This window comes from Ceratotherium simum, chromosome 8 (assembly GCF_057802395.1).
Source record: "Ceratotherium simum simum isolate JZ-2026a chromosome 8, ASM5780239v1, whole genome shotgun sequence".
Taxonomy (NCBI): domain Eukaryota; kingdom Metazoa; phylum Chordata; class Mammalia; order Perissodactyla; family Rhinocerotidae; genus Ceratotherium; species Ceratotherium simum.
The window spans coordinates 9,985,899-9,996,669 of record NC_141907.1 but is presented as its reverse complement, the minus strand read 5'-3'; the positions used below and the strand labels follow the sequence as shown (position 1 = coordinate 9,996,669).

The 10,771-nt window shown below is 38.2% G+C and overlaps 1 long non-coding RNA gene across 1 annotated transcript in view; it reads left to right on the top strand.

Moving 5' to 3' along the window:
• The window catches only part of LOC147916386 (uncharacterized), a 28,515-nt gene that overhangs the window by 828 nt on the left and 16,916 nt on the right, over window positions 1–10,771 (top strand). Inside the window, exon 2 of the long non-coding RNA XR_015552858.1 lies at window positions 7,287–7,455. This is a non-coding gene — a long non-coding RNA (uncharacterized LOC147916386). The remainder of the gene's footprint in view (window positions 1–7,286; window positions 7,456–10,771) is intronic.

Below are 10,771 nucleotides of genomic sequence, written 5' to 3'. Positions count from 1 at the left end.
CACAAGGAGCGGGTGGAGAGTGTGGGGCGGTGGGAGAGTGTGTGGGGCTCCCGCCGTGGAGAGACTGGGTCCACTTGGGGAGGTTGGGGCGCTCACATGGGGCAGGACTGTGTTGACTGTGTGTGTGGACCTGTGGGCGGCAGGGCTTCTCAGCCACAGAAGACTTGTACTTCTCAAAGACCCACATAGGAGGTTTGCTCCACCTTCCAAAACCTGAAACAATTGGGTGCTCCTGTGCCTGAGGCCAGCCCCACCCAGCTGCAATCCTCAGAGAGCTGACAAGAGACCTAATAGGCTAGAGGCTTACAGCAATTGTAAGGCCCTGAGCCTAACAACCTGCCACGGTGGGGGCCTACTCACTTAAAAGAAATACTGCAACACAAATGTGGTATTAGAACTTGCAGCCAACTGTGCTGGGGCTCCCCACAGCTGATAAAGAGACTGAAGGACCCACAACAACTACAAGCAGCTGAGCATTACAACAGCTGGCCAGGAGCATAACTCAGCCTCCCTGGGCGCCTACAGGGAGAGCAAACAGGCCACAGCAGAAGGATACACGTAGCCCACATAGGGGTCACCCCTGGAACGTTGAGAACTGAGGGAAGCACACTGGAAGCCTCCTAAGCCATCACTTACATAAGGTCACCTATCCAAGAGCAGGAGACGTAGCTGACCTACCTAATACGTAGACACAAGCACAGGGAAAGAGGCAAAATGAAGAGGCAAAAGAATACATTCCAAGTAAGGGAACAGGACAAAACCCCAGAAAAGGAACTTAGTGAAACAGAAATGAGCAACCTACCTGACAGAGAGTTCAAACTAAGAGTGTTAAGGATGCTCACTGATCTGGGGAGAAGAATAGATGGACTCAGTGAGAATGTCAACAAAGAAATGGAAGATATAAAAAGAACCAATCAGAAATGGAGAATACAATCCTGGAAATGAAAAACTCATTAGAGGGACTCAAAAGCAGAGTAGAGGATACAGAAGAACGGATCTGTGAGCTGGAAGAAAGACTAGAAGAAATTACCCAAGGTGAACAGGTAAAAGAGAAAAGAATTAAAAAGAGTGAGGACAGTCTAAGGGACCTCTGGGACAACATCAAGCACACTAACATCCGTGTTATAGGTGTCCCGGAAGGAGAAGAGCGAGACAAGGGGGCAGAGAATCTATTTCAAGAAATAATAGATGAAAACTTCCCTAACCTAAGGAAGGAAACAGACATCCAGGTACAGGAGGCACAGAGAGCCCCAAACAAGATAAACCCAAAGAGGCCCACACCAAGACACATCATAATCAAAATGTCCAGAATTAAAGATAAAGAGAGAATCCTAAAAGCCGCAAGAGAATGTCAAGTTACATACAAAGGAAACCCCATAAGGCTATCAGCTGACTTCTCAGCAGAAACCTTACAGGCTAGAAGAGAATGGCATAATATATTTAAAGTGCTAAAAGGAAAAAACTTACAGCCAAGAGTACTCTACCCAGCAAGGTTATCGTTCAAAATGGAAGGAGAGATCAAAATTTTCCCAGATAAGCAAAAATTAAAGGAGTTTGTCACCAAGAAACCAGTGTTACAAGAAATGTTAAAGGGACTGATTTAAGGGGAAAAGAGAAGACCACAAATAGGAAAAATTATCTATTTCCACGATTAGAACGTAATGGATACAAATGCACAAAAAAGAGGTTGGATATGATATCAAAAACATAAAAGGAGGGAGGAGGGGAGTTAAAGAGTACAGCTTTCAGACAGAGGTCAAACTAAAGTGACCATCAATTCTGTATAGAAGAAGTAAGGAACAGAGAAGGGCTACTTAAACACTGAGGAAAAAAAAGAAAAGTTAAAAAATGGCAGTAAGTACATACTTATCAATAGCTACTTTAAACGTCAATGGGCTAAATGCTCCAAATAAAAGGCATAGGGGGGCTGACTGGATAAAAACAAGACCCATATATATGCTGCATACAAGAGACACACTTCAGACCTAAAGACACTCACAAACTGAAAGTGAAGGGATGGAAAAAGATACTCCACGCAAAATGGCAATGAAAAGAAAGCTGGGGTAGCAGTACTCATATCAGACAAAATAGACTTTAAAACAAAAACTGTAAAACGAGACAAAGAAGGGCATTACATAATGATCAAGGGAACAATCCAACAAGAGGATATAACACTTGTAAATATCTACGCACCCAATGTAGGTGCACCTAAATATATAAAGCAATTATTAACAGACATAAAAACAGAAATAGACAGTAACACAATAATAGTAGGGGACTTTAACACTCCACTTACACCAACGGATAGATCATCCAAACAGAAGATCAATAAGGAAACATTGGCCTTAAACGACACACTAGAACAGATGGACCTAGTAGATATATACAGAGCATTCCATCCAAAAACCGAAGAATACACGTTCTTTTCAAATGCACATGGAACGTTCTCCAGGATTGATCACATATTAGGCCACAAAACAAGTCTCCATAAATTTAAGAAGATTGAAATAATACCAAGCATCTTTTCTGACCACAAAGGTATGAAACTAGAAATCAACTATAGGAAGAAAATCAGAAAAGCCACAAATACATGGAGATTAAACAAAATGCTACTGAACAACGACTGGGTTAATGAAGAAATCAAAGAAGAAATCAAAAAATACCTGGAGACAAATGAAAATGAAAATACGACATGCCAGAATTTATGGGATACAGCAAAAGCGGTTCTAAGAGGGAAGTTTATAGCAATACAGGCCTATCTCAACAAACAAGAAAAATCTCAAATAAACAATCTAACAATGCACCTAAAGGAACTGCAAAAAGAAGCCCAAAATCAGTAGAAGAAGGGAAATAATAATAATCAGAGCAGAAATAAATGAAGTAGAGACTAAAAAAACAATAGAAAAATTAATAAAACCAAGAGCTGGTTCTTTGAAAAGATCAACAAAATTGACAAACCCTTAGCTAGACTCACCAAGAAAAAAAGAGAGAAGGCACAAATAAGTAAAATCAGAAATGAAAGAGGAGAAATTACAACAGACACCTCAGAAATACAAAAGATTATAAGAGAATACTATGAAAAGCTATATGCCAACAAATTTGACAATCTGGAAGAAATGGATAAATTCTTAGAATCATACAACCTTCCAAAACTGGATCAAGAAGAAGTAGAGAATTTGAATAGACCAATCACCAGTAAGGAGATCGAAACAGTAATCAAAAACCTCCCCAAAAATAAAAGTCCAGGACCAGACGGCTTCCCTGGTGAATTCTACCAAACATTCAAAGAAGTCTTAATACCTATCCTTCTCAAACTCTTCCAAAAATTGAGGAGGGGGAAGCTCCTAACTCATTCTACGAAGCTGACATTACCCTGATACCAAAACCAGACAAGGACAACACAAAAAGAAAATTACAGGCCAATATCACTGATGAACATAGATGCGAAAATCCTCAACAAAATACTAGCAAATCGCATACAACAATACGTTAAAAAATTATACACCATGATCAAGTGGGATTTATTCCAGGTATGCAGGGATGGTTTAACATTCGCAAATCAATCAATGTAATACACCACATTAATAAAATGAAGAACAAAAATCACATGATCATCTCAATAGATGCAGAGAAAGCATTTGACAAGATCCAGCATCCATTTATGATAAAAACTCTGAATAAAATGGGTATAGAAGGAAAGTACCTCAACATAATAAAGACCATATATGAGAAACACACAGCTAATATCATCCTCAATGGTGAAAAACTGAAAGCTATCCCTCTAAGAACAGGAACCAGACAAGGATGCCCACTGTCACCACTCCTATTTAACATAGTATTGGAAGTCCTAGCCAGAGCAATCAGGCAAGAGAAAGAAATAAAAGGGATCCAAATTGGAAAGGAAGAAGTGAAACTGTCACTATTTGCAGATGACATGATTTTATATATAGAAAACCCTAAAGAATCCACCAGAAAACTTTTAGAAGTAATAAACGAATATGGTAAAGTTGCAGGATACAAAATCAACATACAAAAATCAGTTGAATTTCTGTACACTAACAACGAAGTAGCAGAAAGAGAAATTAAGAATACCATCCTATTTACAATTGCAACAAAAAGAATTAAATACCTAGGAATAAACTTAACCAAAGAGGTGAAAGATCTGTACACCGAAAACTATAAAACATTTCTGAAAGAAATTGAAGAAGACACAAAGAAATGGAAAGATATTCCGTGCTCTTGGATTGGAAGAATTAACATAGTTAAGATGTCCATACTTCCTAAAGCCATCTATAGATTCAATGCAATCCCTATCAAAGTTCCAACAACATTTTTCACAGAAATAGAACAAAGAATCCTAAAATTTATATGGAACAACAAAAGACCCCGAATAGCTAAAGGAATCCTGAGAAAAAAGAACAAAGCTGGAGGTATCACACTCCCTGATTTCAAAATATACTACAAAGCTATAGTAACCAAAACAGCATGGTACTGGCACAAAAACAGACACACAGATCAATGGAATAGAATCGAAAGCCCAGAAATAAACCCACACATCTATGGACAGCTAATCTTTGACAAAGGAGCCAAGAACATACAATGGGGAAAAGAAAGTCTCTTCAACAAATGGTGTTGGGAAAACTGGATAGCCATATGCAAAAATGAAAGTAGACTCTTACCTTACACCATACACAAAAATTAACTCCAAATGGATTAAAGACTTGAATGTAAGACCTGAAACTGTGAAAGTTCTAGAAGAAAACATAGGCAGTACGCTCTTCGACATCAGTCTTAGCAACATCTTTTCAAACACCACATCTGACCGGGCAAGAGAAACAATAGAAAAAATAAACAAATGGGACTACATCAAACTAAAAAGCTTCTGCACAGCAAAGGAAACCATCAACAAAACGAAAAGACAACCTAACAATTGGGAGAAGATATTTGCAAACCATACATCTGATAAGGGCTTAATCTCCAAAATATATAAAGAACTCATGCATCTCAACAACAAGAAAACTACCAACCCAATTAAAAAATGGGCAAAAGACCTGAACAGACATTTCTCCAAAGAAGATATACAGATGGCCAACAGACACATGAAAAGATGTTCAAAATCACTAACTATCAGGGAAATGCAAATCAAAACTACAATGAGATATCACCTCACGCCCGTCAGAATGGCTATAATTAACAAGACAGGAAACAACATGTGTTGGAGAGGTTGTGGAGAGAAGGGAACTCTCATACACTGCTGGTGGGAGTGCAAACTGGTGCAGCCGCTATGGAAAACAGTATGGAGATTCCTCAAAAAATCAACGATAGAACTACCATATGATCTAACTATTCCACTGTTGGGTATTTATCCAAAGAACTTGAAAACACCAATTTGCAAAGGTACATGCACCCCTGTGTTCATTGCAGCCTTATTCACGATAGCCAAGACTTGGAAGCAACCTAAGTGCCCATCAAGGGACGAATGGATAAAGAAGCTGTGGTATATATACACAATGGAATACTACTCAGCCATAAGAAACGATGAAATCCAGCCATTTGTGACAACATGGATGGACATTGAGGGCATGATGCAAAGTGAAATAAGTCAGAGGGAGAAGGTCAAATACCGTATGATTTCCTTCATTAAGTAGTAGATAATAACAACAATAAACAAACACATAGGGACAGAGATTGGATTGGTGGTTACCAGAGGGGAAGGGGGGAGGGAGGAGGGTGAAAGGGATAATTGGGTACATGTGTGTGGTGATGGGTTGTAATTAGTATTTTGGTGGTGAACATGATGTAATCTATGCAGAAATAGAAGTACAATGATGTACACCTGAAATTTTTACAATGTTATAAACCAATGTTACTGCAATAAACAAAAAATTAAAAAAAAAAAAAAAAAAAAAAAAACAGTCTGCCAATTCGTATAACTATCAATAGTACCTGAAATCAGCTTTGCTACTTGTGAATCAATAGTCCTGTTTCTATTTTGTCTGTGGTGGGATAATATTCATATTTCATCTTAATATAAGAATAAAGACGTCATGCCACAACCGAGTGATCTGTGGTCTCCCCTCAACTAATTTTTTTTAATCTAAATGTATGAATAGAAGAGTAATCAATGAGTCTTGATAGCAGTTAAAAAAGAGAGAGATTAAGTCTACCAATGAGAAAGCCCACTGGAGAAAATGGCATTGGAGCTGACATCCTTGCTCTAAATTTATTCACTGGATGTTTTCATAGAGAAGACTGTATGTGGTATGCCTTCTCTAGAAATAGCTCATTAAGGCTTTTGCATAATGGATGGTGAAGTAGTTTGCAAAGGAAAACATAATTAGTCACGCAACTGCATCCTTCAACCTGAATGACAGGACCATTTCCTAAAAAACAAGGCCATTCAAAATAGCATTAGCTGTGCCCTCTGCTAGTGGAAAGGAGACTGGATCTTTTCACTGTAGTGCATTTCAACGATCCAAGGCAACATTCTCTTAGACTCCAAGAATTGCCCCCAAGATCTACAAACTCTGTATAATGTTAGGGTTCAAGCTATTTAGAAAGGGAAATGCTTGCAGCCAGCTGGAAGAAACTATTCACTGCTATCAGGTAGAGGCACTTATTATTCTTGGGCGTATCAGCAGCAATCTTTGCCATGGTTTACCAGCCGACTTCCCCCTGATATTGAAGTGAAGCTCAGGGGAAGTGCCCCAGTCTCTGGCACGCTTTGCCCTAGCCACTTTCATTTTCAATACTGGGGTGAGAGTCTAGTAATTATGAACATTTTCTTGCCAAGACACGATTTTGGCTTTTTTTTCTGTATAAGTTTCTTGTGGTATCATAAGACCAACTACTTCAAAAATAGTTTAAGATAATCTTCCGGATAATCGGAAATTCACAAGTTCCGTATATATTTCAACCTGGTAACTGGGTTGGGACTTGTGACATGTTGATTATGAAATAACCAGAATGCAGTTGATATCAAAGAGATTTGGAAGTCATGGAAGATAAGAGCTGTTGAGGGTTTTAGAATTCTAAGTGTAACTCTTTCATTTTGAGAAGAGGACCTTGAGGCCTGGAGAAGTTGATTGCTTTTCTAAGGTCGCGTTCATCATGTTAGTAGTAAAGCCAGGACTAAATTGAAATTGTCTGCACTTTCAGTCCAGTGCTTGTCCCACCACACCAAGCACCCTGCAGGCCAAATCTCTCCCTCTTCTTCCTAGTGTATTTACTCCAGTAGATGTAGCACTGTCTTCTAATAAAATCTGTATGCTTTTTTTTCCTTTTAGAAAATTCCCATGTGTAATTTATTAATAGCATCTCTGAAGAACAGAATTAACGATGTTATTTGGCTGATGTTCCAGATGATGGAGGAGCCAGAAGGCTGCTACAAGGAAAGGCATTTGTATGGTCTCAAAATGTTAGGATGCTACATAGACTCTTTCTGGAGTAAAGCAGGTAAAATCCTTCATTTATTTTTTCAAAAGGTAAAACATGAGTTATTAATGGATCCAATGGAAACTTCTTAGCCATAAAATCAGCCAGAAGTTTGGGAACAGAATCTTTACTCTTAAAGTCACCAAAATTGCTCCTTTCCAGGTGCATCTACTTGATAGCAACATAGGATTCATAGAGGTATTTGGGGAACCAGGAGGTACTCCTACAATGATGCTTAGGTCTCTGGACAGCATGACAAGGCAACCAGTCATTCATTCATCTGTTTATTTATTCAGTGAAGATGTGTTTAATAATGGCTATAAGTCAGGTGTAGTGTTGGGGTCAATACACAGACATTTTAAACTGATAATAAAGGTAAGCATTTTGTCCCTTGACAATCAGCTTGTTATAAGGAGTTGTTTAAACTATGTATTTTCTCTTATTTTCACTATGAATCTTTGCATTTAGCACATAGCTCACCCATGATTAAAGAATTCCTAATTTTTTTAAAGGAAAACTTAGAGAAATTGCCTAGATATTTGTTTTTGTTTTATAAAGACTGTCCCAGCACTGGTTAGGTTTCCACCTGAAGCAACCCTGTCAACAGCACTTTTTTATTATAGCTTTTATTACTGAATAACACAGCTGAAATGGGAGCAGGTACCTGAGAGAGGGGCCAGGGAGAGTGATCACATGGACCTCTACTAATTATGAGCATATTGATCACTAGGGACAGGGCTTATTCATCCTGAGTCCTCCACACTTAGAGTGCTAGGTACTCCATAAATAGTTGTTGAGTTGAGTAGAATCCAGAGAGGTAAAGATGGTTTCTGCAAGAAGTTTCCTGATGTTGGTGCCCAGTAGAATAATCCTTGATTTAGCAAGGCAGGAATTAGCACAGAGCAAATATTTGGGGGAAGGAGAACTTGCATAGATTTTGTAAAGTATAGTAGAGTTGTCTCTTTAGATAATGGCTTGTTTGAAAAAGTTTGTTTCATTTTCAATCTTTTTAAAATACTCATAATTTTCTACTGTCATCAGAATAAATTATATAGAGTAAATTGAGTCACAATGTAATATTTTGGATTCATTTGTACAACAGATATTTTGAAGTGCATTGCGTGGGCCACTGTGATAGAGTCTAGGGACATGATGAAGAGAGAAAGTAAACTTGGTCCCTACTCACCTGGTCCTTACCTTGTGGAGTTTGGTGGAGGAGATTAACCTTATTTAGATAATCACACAAGTAAATGGAACACTCAAACTGTGGTATGATACCTAAGCAGAGTTCAGGTTGCTCTGGTTCTTTGAAAGATACAGGTGCTATAAGAACTGATGATGAGGGATTTTACGTGGTCATGGAGGTGAGAGATATTTCCCCTGAGGTAGAGATGACTGAGCTGAGATGTAGTAGTTAATATCATTTGCAAAAGTCCTGTTGTAAATTAGGTAGTTACTTTTGAGCATAAAGAAGAGAGTGACATGAGATGAAGCACAGATAGTTGTAGGACTTTGCTTTATTCAAAGAATTATGGGGAAAGATTGGAAGATTTTAGACGTGAGACTGGAATGATTAAAGTTGACTCCTCCCTGAAGAATGGACTGTAGGAGAGCAATAGTGGCAGCAGGTAGGTCAGTTAGGAACTTTTTGTAGCTTGAGCTTAAGGGTGATATATATGGAGAAACGTGGACAGAGAAAAGAACTATTTAGGAGTGATTACAGAGACAAGTAATAGTGGGGTATGAGAAGTAATGAAGACGGAGAGGCCTGAGATAAATCCTAAGTGTCTGCTTGCGTAACTAAGTGGGTTAGAGTATTATTCATTACCACAATGAACACTGGCAAATGACCAGGTTTGGGGCAAAGAGTGTGAGTCTGGCTTTGGGCATATAGAGTTGGAGTAGCTTGGAGATATCTAAGAGATGATAGCAACTAGGTAGGTAGACATAGGGGACTCTAGATGTACATATGCTCTCTTCCAAAAGTGGGTCAGATGCTACTGAAGGCCCCTGAGATTTACATCTTACATCATTTGCCCAGCAGAGAGACTAGTCTTGATGTGTCTGGTCCCAAAACCAAAAGTTCTAGAGAAGCTTCTTGTTGTTCTGACTGTTGTCAGGTGCTCTTACTTGGTCAAAATAATTGTAGCAGGAAGGAGGTATAGATAGGGTTATGGAAAATCTGATAGTTTCTATGAGAGTGATATGGCTCTGCAAAAAGGAAATTACCAAGAGGAGGGGAAGAAGGAGGACAGATAATATCATAAAATTCCACTCTAATAGTGCTAGGATAATTAGTTGTATGAAACTAACTTTGTGATGGATCACTATTTCCAGTATTTTGGATATTCCCAGGAGCTCTGGGGTGTGAGAGAGGAGACTAGAGGGCTAAAAAGCAATAAAGGCAGTCTAGGGAAATATGAAAAGGAATGCCCTGCTATGAGTATTATGTTACACGGTATTATCATTATATATTTATGTGCCTGTCTACTTTAACAGACTGCAAAATTCCTGAAGGTTGGGATCATTCTTATTTATCCCTGTGTTTCCAGTGACTAGAAAAATACCTGCTCAAAAATTCTTGATGAATTAGTTATTGAATGAATGCATTGGTAAAAGCGTGTGTAAAAAATTGAGAGTAATATGACTTTAAACTAGCTCATTAACCTTCTTAGACTTTAGTTTTACATCTGTATAACGGGCTTCTGATCTGTTCTGTTTGTCATAGTTCTAAAATTCTATTTGTTCTTTTAAAACATAGTTTTGCTGAATATTTAAATTTTGATTATCTGTACGGATGTTGTCCAAACAGATGATAATTTCAAATTCTGCGTTAGTTTTCTGCTCTCCAACCTATTGAAACCTGAGGTGGTGGAGAAAGCACATGGGCTTTGTATCAAATGCATGTGAGTTCAAATTATAGCTTCTCCATTCACTAGCTCTGTACCTCTGGGTAATTTATTTAACTTTTATTAATTTTAAAGTTTTTAAATTTCTAGAATAAGAATGATAACGTTCAAGTTGCAAGGCTTTTGTGATGGGTAGAGAGAATGGATTTATAGACTTTGAAGCATAGGAGGCCCAAGAACACGTTAGTTATTATTTTTCTCACCTTTATGCCTTGATGAGAGTGGGCATTGGGTTTGAGTAGTGGTAAGAACAACATATTTGTCAGTTTTTGTTAAGTTGATCACACTTCACCCTTTTATCTGTTCTATGTGGTTTTGGATAGGTTGATTCAATTGGTCTTAATCAATATTTCCACAGAACATCAGTATTCCACAAGCTAGATTGATAATCTCAAATAATACTGATCTTTTCCCAATTATCAGGAAAA